Raw genomic sequence first — 18141 nt, forward strand, 5'->3', positions numbered from 1 at the left:
AACCTATACCCACCACCACCCTCATAGACTCTCCTCCTCCCCTGCATGTCCTCTTCCCATCCCCCCTCCTCCTGTCTTATTACAGGCCCAGACGGACAGCGATGGCCGTGCATGACAACAAACCCCAGTGCTCAGTGTGAGCTAAAATCTATAGCTCCAACATCATGTTTTTAATCCCCTCCCTGTCGGTTTCCCTCAGGCTTCTCCCCTCTCTCTGAAATCCAAACCAGACTCCAGCCGGTTTCATGGCTCCAGCGCCGTCTATCACCATTTCGTCAAGCTCCATTAAATGTCCGGCAGCTTTGATTGCCACTTTAGCCCCAAACGTGACCCTTGACCTCAAGTCTCACACCCTGCCCTACGTAGATGAAGGAGCACCAAAAGACCCTGCATCAACAGTGTTACAGTGTGAATTTCCAGTCGCATATTCAACATAAATATTGCAGCATTTTAAAACCAGAAAACAAAACATTTCACTGAAACAAAACTTAAATTAGGTTGCAAATTATTCAAAAATCTTCGCCTGCTTTTTATGAATGAGAAATACACTTTCATTTCTGTGGTGCATTTTATTTGAAAAAGCAGCCTTGATGCATTTTACATTATCAGTCAATTTCACCCAGCCGCAGACACCATCATTTCCATATTCACACACCAGTGGCAACAGCTGCTGTGCAAGGCGGACGGCTGTACATCATTTGGGGTTCAGTGTCTTGTTCGAAGACACTCTGACGTTTTCACTGATGAATATGGGAGAATGAACCAGCAGCTTTGGTATGGGAGCATCACCAACTCCACCGAACGAGCCACGGCTACCCTTCAAAAAGTACATTTTTTGAATTAATTTAATAATTAAGTTCTTGAAGTACAGATTGTGATCTGCAATGGCAACCTGGCAAAAACACTGGGCTGTATTGGAAGTAGACAAGAGAATAAAGAGCTAAACTCAGATTAGGTGTACATGTCATGGAATTATAAGACAAAAGTAAAATCAGACAATAAATGAAATGAAACACAACGTTAGTTTTCAGTGAGAATCCCATAATTTAACCTTGGAAGGTGACTTACAGATGGCAATTTAAATTTTTTCGTTTTGTAAATTGTTTCAGATCATGGATGAGATGGATTCCAGTGACAGTTGAGTATTAATAAAATGTATTGATGGTGCACAGAGCAAGTCCGTGAGCTTGTATAACTCTTAGATTATAATCAGTTCAAAAAAGTGTTTTCTTGCCTAATAAGAAAAAAATATTTCAACATTTATTTGCTATCATCTGAAATAATAATCCAACAATAATAATAATAATCCCTGTAACAAAGTGTTTTCACAAAGCAAAACCAAAAAAGGTAATTAAAGCAAAGCAAAGATTGAAAGAAAAAAAAAACCTTGATATCTAAAAATCTTTCATTATTAAACACACAAAAGAGAGCATTCAACCCAGACGCCTGTCAGTCATATGTGTGTGCACACGTGTGTGTGTGTGTGTGTGTGTGTGTGTGTGTGTGTGTGTGTGTGTGTGTGTGTGTGTGTGTGTGTGTGTGTGTGTGTGTGTGTGATAAAGGCCTTGTATCTATTCTGGCAATTACATGGACGCCTGTGCCATTTGATTAAGGCTTCGCCTTGGAGACTGTGTCTGATGAAGGACCCCCGCCCCGCCTGCCCGCTGGAAAACGCTCACACCCCAATAAACACAATCAGCTCAGATGAATCCTCTCCGCAGACACACATACGGCAACCGTCTGCAGGCGCACACATGCTGTAGAGAAAAATACACACGCAATAGTCACTCAGCTGAGCATCTGTAAGCAAAACTCTTGAAAACAAACACAAGCAGTGCATACAGATGTGAACAGCAGGAGGTCATTATGCTGTCAAATAATATCCTGCATGATAGCATTCAAGCATGTGACAGGCAATAATCTGAAACACGTGAATCTGCATTTTTCACAGGCAGCATTTCAGAGGTGGAGAAAGTTCATTGATTTTATTTTATTTTTTGTCATTTTCCGTAACTTTTTTGCATCTGACTTATTTCATGTGCATAGAGGCACATGTTATTGCAATATGTTATGAAGGTCTGGTCCGGCTGTTGGGAGGAGAGACGATTGAAGAAGAACAAACTGACAGAAACAAGACACGTGAATAAATGATGACGGAAGCAGCTGACTGGTCAGCAGATAATGGTCAAAAAGTAAACAACAGCATGCTGCGGAGGTCAGAGGGCACTGCAGTGTCTCCAGAGACTAAAGGTCAAAGGTGAATATAGATGATTTTAAATGTTTGTCTGTCGCTTCATCAAGCTACAGTTCATCTTCCACACTGATGAAACAACACCCAACACACACAGATCTGCACTCTTTACTCCATCAGCTTTAACTTTCACTACAGAGAAAGAGATCGTGTTGTGCTCCACCATATTTGTCTGGAAAGCCCCCAGTCCTCCACCCGCACAGCTCCTGCACTCTTTATACTGATGGCCGTCGGGCAGCAGAGTGGTTGTAAGTGCTCAGGAGAGTTAATCAGGCGAGAGGGGGAGAGCCATTATGGTCTTCGTCAATCACATGTGGAGAGCGAGTTTTGAACTACAGCTGATGGAGGATGCTTCTTCCAGGCAGCCTTGTTATGTAACATTATGACACAAACAGACACAATTACAGGTGAAACGTAACTCATTCATAAAAATGCATCACCTGATTTAAGTAGAGAATTTTCAGCTTGGAATATCTGTGCTACATTTTTTTTTACTGCTGTTTCCTATATTTGAACAAAGAATCTACATTTAACAGCCTGCGTTTTAATGAGAGTTGAATTTAGATTTTTATTATTGCAGATATTAACTGATAGCAACACACCAAGACAGTAAAAAAGGTGATTTGTTTTAACATCTACATTTAGGGTATGTTATTCATTTTGTACTTCAACTTCTACCTCTTCAGTAGGAATCAATGCACACATATTTGTGACTATACATGTGGTGTAGTGGGTAGCTCTCACACCTCACAGTGAGTAACAAGTATTTCGATTCTAGTGTTGGAGTCTGTGCGGGGACTCCTGGTATTCGGTGAAGTGACGTATCTATATTGAGCGTAGGTGTGTGTGAGAGTGTGTGTGGTTACTATCTTGCTGTGTTTTGCCCTGGATGGACTGAGTGCATCCTGAATTTTACCCATTGCAAGCTGGGCTTGGATCCAGCCCCCCTGCGACGCTGAGGTGGATAAAAGCAGCATAAACAGATGGATGGATTATCCTTAAAGACAATATCTAAACACGATATGAAATTCACTTTTTTTTTTTTTTTTTTTTAAAAAGGAAAGACGAAAAAGTGACAACTGAGCCCAGCAGTTTGAGGCTCAACTTCTCATGCCACAGTGATTACAGGTCAGTATCATGACTGCTTGGATGCGCCTCCTGCAAACAAGCCGTGTCTGACCATTTCTGTAAGACTCACAATTACCACCATGTCTCGCCCCCACGAAGGCAACAACCTTATTGGTTTGCCCTTTGGACAAGAGTAAACATTTCTGTCTCTATCAAGTGACACTGCTTGTACAAATTCAGTTTCACACTTTTAAACAAAATCCGTATTTTGGATAAAGCAAGTTTTAAAAAGCTACAGGAAGGAACTCCTACATCACATCTAAAGAGTATCTTCATACTGACTGAATGTAATATCAGGCTTGCAACCAGGTATTTAGGTTTTTCAGTGGCATGCTGCACACAGCGATAGATAGATCCTCCAAACAGACATGTCAGTCTGCAGGAGCAGCTCCCTGGCCTTTCAGGACAGGTCTGAGGTAAATGTAGAGAGAATCCCTTCTCCTTCCGATCAGTGACCTCAGTGCAGCTCGGCCGACCGCTCTCTGGGACCTAAACTGTGTCAGTAATATTCCATTAAAGGTGATAATACAATCAGGACAGCGGGGCTTTCAGCAGATTACGGCAGCTGGAAGGAGAGCAACAACATGTGTTTGTGTGCGTGCGTGTGCGTGCGTGTGCGTGCCTGTGTGTGTGTAGGCGTGTGTCACCCGTTTGCACATCTGTCACTGAAAGACATTACAGCAGAAATTCAATCCTGCAAGTATTGGAAAAAAAATGTGTGAGACACCTACAGTCAATTTAGAGAAACCATTTCACCTAAAACCTGTATTTTTGTACTGTGGGAGAAATGTCAAGCACCGAGAGATAAACAAACACATGCAGTTTGGATGCTACAACATCCAGACTGCACAGAAAGGAAACACAGCACGGACTCGAACCAGGGATGATTTGATCTAAGGTGAGGGAGCTCACCATGTGGATGCTCCCTTTTCTTTGATCAAAGTCTCTTTTTGCACCATCATCGTGTCTTTATTACAATTGTTTTGTCAAATACACTTATTGTTCACACGCTCCACACTGTTTTTTTCTCCATTTTCACTTTTGCTAGGAAAAGTTTAATACATTTCGAGCCATTTTTTAGTATTTTTTCATGCAATCTAGATTAGATGGCATCGATTAAAATGTAAATGTATTATTAATCCATGTAAAAGCTACTGCGGAACCTTAAAACACATAAATTATTTAGTGTTCACTTTTGCGTGTCAGAAACATATCGAACAAAAGAAATGTTAGAGGCCGTGCAGTGGTCGGCGCTCTGGCCTATCAGAAAGATTTTCCTTGGATCAAAGCTTGTTTTCATGATGTGTGTGATGGAATTTCCCCAAGATGACTGTCTTTGCCCATTACTATCTGGGATCAGCATTAACTCGTATCTTTTGTCGGCTACTTCTTTTGTTTCATCCATACATCCATACTCATTTCCAGAAAGGAAACAATTACAGGAGTTTCCTTTCTGGATGTTGTCATTGTGTGAAATCATCTTCACTTAACCTGCCTCTTTTATCCAATAATAGATTTCTTTTATTAAGCAAAGGGAAATAATCAAAGTGTGTCAACAAGTGTGGCTTTCTTGGTATTTCCACATATCTAACACTGTCAGTCATCCCTGCACTCTCATTCTAAACCTCAAGCCTTTTTTTCAAGCTGCAGGTCTTCTCTAAAAGTCATTTTGTGGTTGATGTTCCTGGTCCAAACTCTTTCTCTGGACGAACAATCAAAGACCGTCATGAACAACTTCATGGTAATTATTTGCTTTAATTATTATGGTTGTGTTTTTAACCCACATAATTAACATCCTATTTAAAGCTTTTCCAAGCAAGAGAGCATCTCCTTCAATTTGCAAACACGTTTAGCATTCACACACACAGAGAAGTCAGCGTGTTGAAGCTCTCTCTCGGTCTCTCGGCTGCTGTGCTGATAATACAGAAGGGCTCTGAATTTTAATACAGTGTGTGTGGCTGTGTATTTGGGCACTTGACTGTTATGCTGCAATATCTGAAGCTTTGGACTCATAACCTTTTGACCTCCTTTCAAAAACAAAGATATGAGCGATTTATCCAAAGTAACCCTGATCAGAGGCAACGGCTGCGGTACGAAAAAAGGATAAAGGCTGCAAATAGAAGCAGCTGCTGGTATTGTGCATGTGTGTGTGTGTGTGTGTGTGTGTGTGTGTGTGTGTGTGTGTGTGAGTGTTTTTTTTTTTACAGTGCAAATCCTCTTTGAGCAGTCTGCTAATTATCACATTCTCTCTCATCTTGGATTAAACTACAGTCGCACACCCCCACCCCCAACAACACCCTGGCAACAAGGCTCCCCGGCAACAGTGTGGAAACAGGAGCAACCATGGAAACAGCCTCCGCTCCTGGAAGGATGCTGGGAGTTGGTGTCAGGTGGAGAGGATTGTGGGATATGCTGTCCGTTGTTATTTTATGATAGGAAATGCTTTTATTTCTATCAGTTTTAATGGTAAATATCAAACATGGTGATGTATCTGTTATCATGTAAAAATCTCTTTAATTACGTTGCAGATTTCTATAAAATAACTAAATTATGTCTATCAATCTTTCTGTTGTTAAAACAAAAACAAAAAGTTCAGATACTTCTACTAATTCCAAATATTTTTTTGCATTTTTGTCTGTCATAGCATTAAAATGTCGCCATATGCCACCATGACATTAGGACCGTTGCCAAACAATAAGAATGAAATGTGAAAACGTCATATTGAGCTTGATGAATCTGCAGTTAACCTGTTACATTATTCATCGAGAAAGAATAAAACAAGTGTGATAATTGAGAGAATCGCTGGTAAAAGTAATGTGTAGAAGATTAATCATTAATTCATAAAAGCAGATTTAAGTCATGCAACAGAACACAGTCTAATCCAGACACCCAAATTCATTCACACTGTGACAAAGAAACATCCTTCCATTGCAGGATGGTCTTTCTAAACTCTGGGCGAAGGCAGAGTTCATCCTGGACAGGTGGCGAAGAGAGAAAGAGTCTCACACACATTCACATTCAAAGAAAGGTCCCTCCATACAAAATAAGAAAGTGCTCTATAAATAGACTTTTTTTTGCATTGGTTGACCTCCAGCCCGTTGTGGCGTGTAATTTTCAAAGTCTTCCTGAAATGTGGGTCAATTTCATCTCAGATTTTCCAACAGAAGAAGTGGGATTCTCGGAGATGTTGTTTATTCACCCACTGTGTAAATGCGATTTAACTGAGCAGTAATCTCACACCTACACATGCAGACGAAAGCAGGACAAGAAGAAAAGGAAGAGAAGAGGGAAAAGAAGCAAAAAAGAAGAAGAAAGAGGGGGAAGGGGAGGGAGACTGACAGAGAGAAAGTGGTTGGTAGAACGAGATGGAGGAGCACCGAGAGAGAGAGAGAGAGAGAGTGGCCGCGGGGAGGGAGAGAGTATCAGAGGAAGGCGAAAAGACAGAACGAAGCAGAGCTGATGCAGCTCCTGAGCAGAACAAATGTGTTCGGAGCTGCTGAATATAGGTCACACATCTCCAGCGACTGTTGCCTTCCCTCCACTGAACCAGCATCCTGCATTATGCACTTCACACAAAATCAACAATGTACGGACAAACTTCAGCCAAATGTAGCCCATTACTTTTTCCAACGCAAAACTATTTGCACACAAGGAACACTTTTTTTTTTTTTCACATGACACTAAACGTTATCAAAAAGAAAAATCAATTACTTCATCATTTGTGGCTACAGTTGGAGGAATTTTTACTGGCTTGTGTTTCCAAACATGCACAATGCATCCAGATTATTAATTTTTTAACTGCAGAGCAAAACGCGTTGCATGAAAAATCGACATCAAAGTGAGAACGCTTACAACTGCTCACTGTATGGGACGTTGTGGCCACTTAGCAAATTGCAGAATCGTAAATGAAGATTTATTTCGCTTGTAAATGACTCAAGAGGACCAGCGTGGAGCAAGACATGCGAGACGAATAGAGTCGTCACTGAAAAGGAGATTGGATTTTAGACACGGGGATGAGAAAGCTGTTTTGTCTCTGTTCACACCTGTCTGTCTCTGATTGGTTCGTAACCACTGTGCACCTGCAATTCAGTACAGGTATATCACACACACCAAACGGCTCACAAAGCATCACATATAAGCTAGATTACTCAAATTTATAACATTTTCAAATAATTTACATAGCAAAAAGCAAAAATGTCTCATAGTGGTAGCAAAAGTCTTACACCTGTTTTCAACAATAAATTCAGTTTCAACAAATTCGAAAGTGTAAGAAATGAGAATTGAATCTTCGGCATGTTAATTTAGGCTTCTTGCACGAGTAAGTCTTCCTTTGCTTGATGTTGAATGTGAATAGAGTTAAAAAAATCCTCTGCTTCAGCCTAACTGCTGTGCTGTTGTTGCACAGCACTGATGTGTCTGTTCTGATTCATCAGTTCATCTGGGAAATGTTGGGTGACTGTTGAAGAACGTTTGTGAGACAAGCAGTCCAACATCAGGTGAAATCTGGTGAAACTTTGTATCAACCTCCTAATTCACATATTTTCTTACTTTTTTGGATCTTAAACTAGTTGCACAACAGTGAGATTAAACCAAAGACTTGATATGGTCAGTTTTTATGAGGATATTTATATTTCATAATAAACTGTAAGGATAGTGTCCAAGACATGTTTTAACTACTTTTATGATGGAAATGTGGCCACACTGTGATATAGTCTGGTTGTGGATGATGTTTACAGACAGATATGTTCTCCCCTTTCATAGCTCATTTTTTGGCTTCCATATCCAGAGAGGGATTGATTTTTGTTTGTATTTAGAGCACAAAGTGTCACTACGACTCCCATATCCCACAACTAACCCACCCAGTTTGACTATGAGGGGATTTTTACAGTAGCCTAATGCCACCTGACATTTCATGCTCGGCTGGCCGGCCAGCTATCACGTTTTCTGCCTGGGTTGAGCCAGAAACACAGAGAGAGGTCAGCTGTTCGCTCTCACCGGTTTTAGGAGATGGAGTGATAAATGCAGGAATGCGGGGACGCACGAGCGATTGAAACTAAGTGGATGCGGGGCCGACACCTCCCCGGTGGATTGATCACTCAGCATCGCGCTGCATTAAGTCGCTTTTCTGGGTATCAGATGAGCGGCTCGAGCAGGGCTGCTGCTGGACCAAACGCTTTAACCCAATAAGTCGTTCCATTTGGGATCATTCAGTGTCTGTGCTTTGTGGGACTGCAGGGCTGCTTAATATGGTGGTCCCTAAATCGATGCCATGATCAATATATTACATGCAGACTGAGGGGAAATGGAGCAAGAGAACTGGTTGTTGCGAGGCTTTTTCATACAGTCGCTGGATGTTAGTTGTGGAGTGTGTGACAGGCTAATGCTTCAGCACAAAACTGGCAATCCTCACAAAAAAATAAAGGAAAATTAGGATTTTGTATGGGCAGAAATGATCTGAAAGGGTGAGATACTCACACATATGCCCACACTAACACACACACACACACACACACACACACACACACACACACACACACACACACACACACACACACGAATAAGTGGCATGACATCACTGCCAATGTGAGAGGCATTAAACCCATATCAGATTAACTTAAGATGGGGGAGGATAAGTAGCTTGGAGAGCACAGATACTGGCATCAAAGCCAGTGGACAAGACGAGGTTCATGAGACTGTGTGTGTGTGTGTGTCTGTGTCAGTGTGTCTGTGTCACAGACTGTGAGTGTGGAGCAAACAGCAAATGAAGCCGGGGAGTGGTAGTGAGCTTGCTGATGGGGGTTGTCGTGTTTGGAATGGAAATAAAGCAATATAGGGGGGGTGGCCGCCACTCTGGATGTGACTGGAGATGTGACATTGATTGTGCCATAGCAAAACATGTACGTTTAGCAAGTGGAAAGGCTTTACCCCTTCAGGTAGTGGCTGCTTGAATTAATCATGTCTGATATAACATTCAATTATGAAAGCAGTTCATTTATCTCCCTCATGCCTCATTCATTCATTTTACCTTCACAAAACACACACACACACACACACACACACACACACACACACACAGTTGTCCCTCATCCTGCTCCTCCTTCCACACTCCACTTAGCCACCCTCCTCCTCCTCCTCCTCCTTCATCCTTAGGTACCGGCCCACAGCCATCCATGAATCCCATCTCCATCCCATTCAAAGCGCAATAAAGAGCAATGAAAGGGTCTCTTCACAGCAGCATGGTGTGGGAGGGCTGCTGCTGAAGGCCAGCACGGTCTATCCTCTCTTAACAGATTGGCTTTAATCCGGGAGCCAGCCTTATGGATGCAAAAGCCCGTGTCAGCTTTCGTTTGGCCAATTTTTTGCGGCTCTGCTCAGAATTAATTCAGCAAAGCCGAGCGGCGGCCAGGCCCCGACGCTCTGCAGTGATCGAGAAATAAACAAACTGACCCTCTTTTTGGAACGAATATACACGTTTAAACGTGGTTAGAGAATAAAGGCCTGGATATTTCATGTGGTCCTGCGATGGAGAAGGAATCCAGACGAGGGAGGCAAAGCAACACCTGCCATAACCGCACGCGCGCCGAAAAAGCCTGTAAAAGCATCACGCTGTGTGGAGACACGCATCAGCGCAAATCCGGGCTTAATCTGTCATTAATGTTGAGTTTGTTAAGGCTGACACATATTCTCAGTGGCTCACCTCGGTGAAAAACGCCTCCATCCTGCCTTACTCCTCCCAGACGATGCGCGCCCGGCCCGGCAGAGCGCAGACACCGGCTCCGGTCTCCGGTGCGCAAATCTCGCCGAGCGACGGCTCGGCGCGTGAGTCGAGGTGGGGGGAAGGTAGCGGCGGCTCCGTGCTGCTGTTTCCCATTCAACGAGCGTTCATTTTCATATCAGGGGGAGAAAAAAAAAGGCGTGATTGCTCAAGCGCACCTCAGCAGCGTCCTATGCGCAAAAAAGAGACACTCATGAAGGAAAAAAAAAATCCAAGCAGGCTGTGAGGAGCGGTGGAAATGTCCACGCCGGGATCCGTCGGAGGAGCGCTAATTGAAGCGCCCCGGTTCTCCAGGTCTGCCTCCTCTCGGTGTGCCCAGTGTGCATGCGTGTCTGTGCAGGGGCGTGTGCGCGCGAGCGGGCGCGTGTGTGTATGCGTGTGTGTGTGTGTGTGTGTGTGTGTGTGTGAGGTTGAGGCATGGAACGTGGGGGTGAGACGGGACCAGTCCGGGGGCAGAACGTGTTTGACGTTCACCCACCGCGCGCGCACCGACGGGGCGACGCAGGAACCGTTTCCTCCAATACAAAACACACGTTTACAGCTCACACACACACACACACACACACACACACACACACACACACATGCAGATGTGACAGCTGCGGGCTCACTGTTAACTGCGAACCAATGTGAAGATGCTTTAATTCACAAAAGCTAAGAATTCTCAGAAAGCCCTCAGTCTCAGATGGTCCCAATAGAGTAAATGAAATGGCCACACTGTAACATTCTATTTTACAAAATCTGTAGACTGTCCCAGCATATTGTTTAAACTATTATTGCTTTGAGAGAGGTTTATATAGAGTTTAAGTCAGTTAAATCTTTCTGGATAGATGTTGTAGTTGATGGGCCAATTGGTTTTTGCTACATCTTGAAATTACCAAGTGGATTGCAGAAGCAACAAAGCACACCATGCATCAGTCCTGTCAGCAAACAAAAGCAACAGTTCACAAATCCATATTTAAAAAGAAATGAAAGATTGAAAATTGGTACCTAATTTAAAAATTCTGAATTGTAATTTTCAAAAGTTTGCTCATGTAACAAATTCTGTTTTTCCCTGAACTTGAATGAATTATGAGATTGAACTTCTACCATTTTATGAGTCGTGTGTTTTGGGTCCTGTGTCACATCACATCACAAATTGTGAGATCATAAAATGTGTTTAGAGCAAACATTGTGTGACAGTTACGACTGTTGCAGAGTATATATATGAAGAGATCTCTGAAATTGAGCTTCTAAACTATATTATGAAGAGTTCTGCTTTCTATTGGCGATGGAAAAGAACAGCTGTTAACAATAAAAACATTTACAGTGAACAACCTCTGGAAATCTGGCATTCAATTAAGAGGATAAAATGATATGAGACAAACATATGCAGTATGACAGTTGGGGGGCAACACAAGATCTGTGAGGAGAGGGCTCGTCTGTTTGTGTAAACAATTTTTGTAGATTTCTGTCACTTCGTCTTAATAGGCTGGGTGTGAATAAGAAATTATTTAAATTGTAAGAAATAACAACTCAATAAGAATGTTTAAATCTCAAAAAATTCAATTGTTTTCCAGAAACCAGACCACGAAATCACAGAGTAAGAGCTAATGTTTCTGTAACAAGAAAAAAAAAAAAAGAGGTTTGGCTACAGGAGTAGCCAGCGTTGCTGCAGGGTAAAAGATGATATCTCCACACACACACACACACACACACACACACACACACACACACACGACCAGTACAGTTTAGGGAAAAGGCCTTGAAATCACAAAGAATAACACTTCGTGTCCCCAAAGACAACGGTTTGTCAGACGGAGGTGGAAATAGACAGACAGCTGGTTGGTGTGTGGCTGCAGGGGCCAGGTGCAGCCATCACAAGCCCAGCAGGCTGAGGCCTCTCTGGGGTAAAGCATTGTGAAGCTCTGCTCCCTCGTGGAGCCCTGGAGGTACAGGGGAGGTGGGGCGTGTCCTCTGTACGGCTGCTTGGAAGTATTATTTAGCTCTACCCTCCATCTTCATCAGAGAGACAGTTCAAAAGATCGACCCAACAAAAGAACCCCACCTTATGCGAGGAGAGTGTGTGTCCTGTCTGAGCCCACACACAACATATCCTGACTACAGAATCACACACACACACACACACACACACACACACACACACACACACATATATATATATCGATCTTGGCTAAAAACACATTCATGAAATTAAACCAGATCCTGTTCAATACCAGTGGAAAGTGTGGACATTCTCTCTGAAGGAGCACATATGCGTGAGGCAGTCGTCTTACAATTGGGAGGTTGTTGGTTCGATTCCCCATATGCTGAAGTGTCCTTGGGCAAGACACTGAACTCCCAACTGCTCCCGGTGGACAGATTGAGCGCCTTGCATGGCAGATGCCTCCTCTGGTGTGTGAATGGGTGAATGGGTGAATGTGATAATGCAGTGTGAGGCACTTCGGGCTCTGCAACAACAGTGTATAAAGTGCTCTATAAGTGGATTCCATTTACCATATGGAATTATGTAGCGAAAAAATAAGAATCAAATAACTCAAAAGATATTTGATATTTTACAGCCTTCAAATTAGCCATAATTTGCTTTGGTAACTGCTATGGACACTTTTAGCATCCTCTGGACGAGCATCATGAGGCCATCTCCTGAAATTGCCTTCCAACAGTCCTGAAGGAGTTCCCAGAGATGCTGAGCTTGATTTTTTTCATCTTAAGCTTGAAAAAAGCTGATCAGTCATGAATCTGTCTGGAAGTATCCAGCTTACTTCTGTCTTTAAATCTGTGAAATGGTTAAATAGCAGGCTTCAGGACAGGAGTGGCTGCTCGGTGGAGATGCGTTCGGACGTCAGCGCTGGTTTGTTGACACAGGACTAACAGAGGTTGCAGCATCTTCAGTGTGATTAAGCTGCCTGTCGAGGCACTTACAAATTATAATCGACTCTCAAATGATCTCTGTTTTCCCATCATTCTTTTAAAGTTTAATGAGGCCTTGTTCTGAAGGACTGATATTGTTTAACTAGAGAAAAAAAAGCTAAGTTAAAACTGCAAAGGAGTTTATCAGACAGATTATTCTTATTGTTAATCATATACAGCCACAAGAAAAATAAAATAAGTTATGGATACTTATTGCTGAACATTTATTGAATAAGTGCCAAGCAAATCCACAGTTTTAACATATCCTAACATCTGACGACAGGTTTTTAAAATATATTTTCATTCCATTTTTCTTCTTCTTCAGCTTATTTTTGGATCGTCGGTTTGTCAAAACAAAATCTTCAGACTCGACGAAAGGAAATGATTTCTTATGATTAAGCAACACAATAATATTCGTCATGACGTCCATGATGATCCTCATTTGGGAGACATGTCCGTGCAGTGGTTCGCACTCACCTCACAGTGAGAAGATCCCCAGTTCCACGTATAGACTCACTGCTTTATAGGGTTAAAAAGGCCTTCAGTTCAACAGACATTTCATCTAACATTCACATATGTGTAGAACACGTTTGCTTTGAAACACACATGCACTGGAAAGCCTTGGCTATTAAATTGTCATTGCCATGACAACGCAGGTCTGAGTGACCCTCACTGGTGAATTGTGGGTTGTATCTCGTTCCCTGTGAGGCAGGAGATGAACTCTGCTTACTCATCGGTCTGCAGCGCTCTGTCTTTTCTTTCACTTTCTCCTTGATGTCTCCTTCTGCTGTTATTATGACTCTGGATGTGTATCCATGCGTGTGTGTGTGAGCGTGGAGGGCAGTTGTGGAATAACCTTCCCATACATCATCTCTTTGACTGCATATCTAAATTGTGTGTGTATGGGTGGACATGTGTGTCTGTCATGTGTTGGACGTTCTAAGAGGAATCGTTCACAATGCCACAGTTGATCGGTTTTATGAGCAGAGCCTCCATAAATCTCTTCATTAGCCTCCTTCTCTCCCATGTCACTCCTCCTCTGCGGCTTCTTGCTCCAGACACATCTGTTTATTGTCGTCTGAGAGGACGGGATGAATCAACGCGGTGCAGAGCTAATCAGAGTAAAATGCCCAGATTGCTCATCAACCTCTCCCTGTGCTGGTTTACTGGTGAAATGGGACAATCCAAAGCAGGGCCTGGGGGCGGAATTTGATAATCAACAAGCTCTGAAAATACTGACACAGGACAAAAAAAGCACCGAGGAGTGCTTCAGTGAATCAAACATGTTTATATGAGCAAAGTTATAGTCTCCTATATAAGCGCAGTCAGTTTGTAATGAAATCTGAAGGGGGGATGCTTTTGGAGGGGGATGGGAGCGCTCAACCTGTCTTCTTCAATAGTGCAATCACTTCACCAGCAGACTGGACAAAACACATCAAGTCGATGGGTTTCTGCATGCAACTGAAACACAGCTGTCAACACACCCAGAGAGAGATTTTGACATTTCAATACAAAACGCAAACTACAGTCATCCAAAGCCCCCACCCCAACACACTCACACAAATGCAATTCTGAATATTCCTCCACTGGGATTTCATTTATTCTGAATTACTTATCAACGTCGAATCTCTGTCAGCACTTGGAAACACTCATTTTTCATTTTATCATTACGGTATTCATTAATTATCTCTTAAATTACTCAGGCAAGGAAGAAACATTGCCTTTCAGATGAGCTTTTGTTTTAACCCATAAAAAAAAATCTAGAAAATCTATTAAATCAAATTTTAAAATTGCTGTCATCAAATAAGTAAAAGTAAAACAATGCTAACTTTGTGTTTATATCCACATCACCATAACTCAACAGTGTGGCTGAGTGACACAGATTTATTTTACTGTCACATTTCGGCCAGTTGTAAACATTCTTGCCACTCTGCTGGCCCCTGATTAAATGAACCTGCATGGAGGTTGTATTATAATAGGTGGCGCTGTCGGCCCTTTTACTTAATTTCAATCTTTTTAATTATAAATTAACTCTTAAAACCTTGCCGCATCACACATATGTGAGGATAAGAGAGCAGAATGAGCGTAAAGGACAGGAAGTTGAGCTGAGGCGGCGCAGTCCTTCTGAAGGACAGTTTATATAGTCGGCCGTCTGTCTTCACTCTGGGGACTCACAGAGAATGATATAATGATTCATGAGCACCCCGTCCCCCTAAAACACGCACATACACACACATACACACAAACAGTGACATGCATGATGGTGTCACTCAGTCTGAATGACTCATTCAACAGTTTATCGCTCTCGAAACAGAATGAAGTCATTTCTGAGAAAACAAAAATGAAACAAATGAAGTCATTTGAAATGGAAATGGAACAAACCTTTTTTTTTATAAAACTCAAGAACATTTGGGTTACAAAGTGCTAATAAGACCGTCATGAGGAAATTGTGATTAAAAGTTTGCCCTTTCTTTCTCTCCTCCTCCATTCTGCTGTGATACCGCTGCTAGAGAGATTTATTCTGTACCTTCTCACTGAGCTAAGTTTTTTTTTGGATGGCTTATTGTTCTCGTATGATTAATACTCGTGCCCTTCAATGCATTGTGTCCTGCTCTACAAAAATGTGTCTGCACCCTTCTAGTTGGTCTCAAGTTCACCCTCAGTCCTTATTCAGGTTGGATTTCATTGCTCACATAAAACTCAATTACTAATCTTTTCACAGCTATTTGATATCACTCATCACCACATGAATATAAAACACAGACTAAACATTGATATCATACACTAACTTTTGAAATTGTACAATATAGTACATAAATTAAGATTTTAAACAAAACAATACTTAAAATAAATTACTTGCGAGTTAGAAAGTGAGAAAATATTGTGCATTCTGTCTTTGAATTTAGAAATTAACTGTACCTTAACTTCTCTGGTACTCAGTGCAATTCTGCTGAAACCAAAAATTACACTAAATGTTTCAAATACTTCTGTAAATATGACTCAAACTCAACAAAAATGTATTTTTTGTAACATTTGGAAGATGCACAGACTTAACAGCGTGCGTGCGTCATGAGCAACCCGTCTGGAGTCCATCCTGTCTATAACCTACTGGGATCTGCTCCTATATCCCACCAGTTTCATCACCTTATGATAGCTGTGTGCTTCTAGCGGTGTCAGAATTTGATATAATGCAGCAAATTAAGATTCAATAACATTTGCCTAACAATATGATCATGAGCTAATGATACACTTACTGGAAGCCGGCACTGAGGGTTGCCCCTAAGGTGACCAGCAGCAATAGGAGTGCGATTAATGATTTATGTTTTAAAGGGAGGTTTGGGGGGTGTTGGGTTGCATCCAGTGTGGATCTTGAATGCCCTTGTGTGGAGATTTTATACCTGCTGTTCTGGTTTTTACATGTACCGGAAGGAGCTCCGTCTAATTAAGTCACTCCAGAGATGACTTCATCCTGATTCCCTTTCTCCTGCCCCCACCGGCACCCCCACCAGCCACTCCCCTCCCTCATCCCACCACCCATTGGCTGCACAGCCACATTGGGTCAAATTAGCTGTCTGTGCAACCCCCCCCCCATAATTCCCACCAGACAGGAGGGTAATTCTATCAGTGAGCTATAGCTTGCAGCCCAATGCAAATATTTGTGGTTGTGCACATGCAATAAAGCAGGATTGGGTTTAACTTTACATTTATGAAAATTTATTTAAAAATTCTCTCCATTTTGAATCATTTATAACATTTCAAAAGGTTTCATTTGAATTGTACAAGTGGGATTGATTAAATAAAGTGTTTTAAAATAGCATCATCAGCTACTGAAATTCATTGTGACAGACCTGTCTTATCAGATTAATCTGGGAAAAAAAAAACTAATCCTAATCAGAACAGATTAAGTTAACCTGATCACAATAATAACCGGATTACACAGACTCCCTCCTGACTCAAGAAACCCCCTGCCCAAATTCTAGTAATGTAATGGTGGACGAAAAGGTTAAAAAGTTGAAGTGTAAATGCGAAAAAACAGAAAAATTCCAGATGTGGATGATTTTCCGTCTTGTGGTCCCTGTACATTACACTCTGCACGGGGAGTTAGGTTAATGGAATCATCATTAGTATGCTTAATACTCTGGGGGCACACACAAACAAAGTGAGTGGTGTTAACAGTGTAACACATGCAACAAAAGCCCAGCTGTCATTCCAGAGGCTTAACAGTCACATATGAATATTCATCACTATGCAGAGCGACAGAAGGGAAGCTTGCCTTTATCACTTTTGTTCTCTGGAGTCAGCATCTGCACCTCATTGACTGTAGGACCATTGAATCTCATTCTGCAGCCACAAAAAAGATTGAGGACATTGAGTCAGACACCTGAACTTGGCAGAGAGATCATTGAAATTTTGCATCACTTTTTTTTCTCATCCCACACATAAAACACAATTTGTAAATACAATTATAACGTTCTAGTGTGTTTAAAAGACTTCATAAGTGAAAGTAAAATGTGAGATGTTTGTGCCCTGGATGGCTTGGTCGTGTCTCTGTAATGCCCCATGCTTTGCTGTAAGCTGGTGGTCATTTGGAGAATGTGTTGTTTTTACTGACCCACCTACAAGTGTGACACCTGCTCCCTCTTTATCTCCCGATGGACTGAGGACAGCAGGAGGGTGACAGATTACACCATCGTATGGTGCAAAGTGGTATGACAGTGTATAACAAGCAGGGTTAGATGATTTAGTTATTAAACTTTGGTACAAAATTATTGCTTTAGACAGATTTTTCAAAGATGAAATTCTAATTGTCTTGTTGAGTTTTCCAAATGTTTAAAAATCCAGAGTTGTATGAAAAACCAAACCACAATATCACAGAAATTTACTGTCTCCTGTTGTTTTCCATTGTTTACTCTGAGTGGCAACAAACATAATGAAATCAGGAATAATGACATAATTTTTACAGCTAAGTTTCTGATATTTTAAATATAATTTTTCAAATATTACATGAAACCTAATATAAAATAACATCAAATTCATTCATCTTGAGCTGAATTTTCAGTCAGGATGTTCAATCTTC

General features: G+C 41.7%; 1 pseudogene; it reads right to left on the bottom strand.

Annotated features, from left to right (window-relative positions):
* Positions 1 to 10281, bottom strand: part of LOC115406295 (unconventional myosin-X-like) — a 39646-nt pseudogene extending 29365 nt beyond the window's left edge.
* Positions 10282 to 18141: the final 7860 nt, after the last annotated feature.

The sequence above is a fragment of the Salarias fasciatus genome, chromosome 19, assembly GCF_902148845.1.
Source record: "Salarias fasciatus chromosome 19, fSalaFa1.1, whole genome shotgun sequence".
Lineage (NCBI taxonomy): Eukaryota > Metazoa > Chordata > Actinopteri > Blenniiformes > Blenniidae > Salarias > Salarias fasciatus.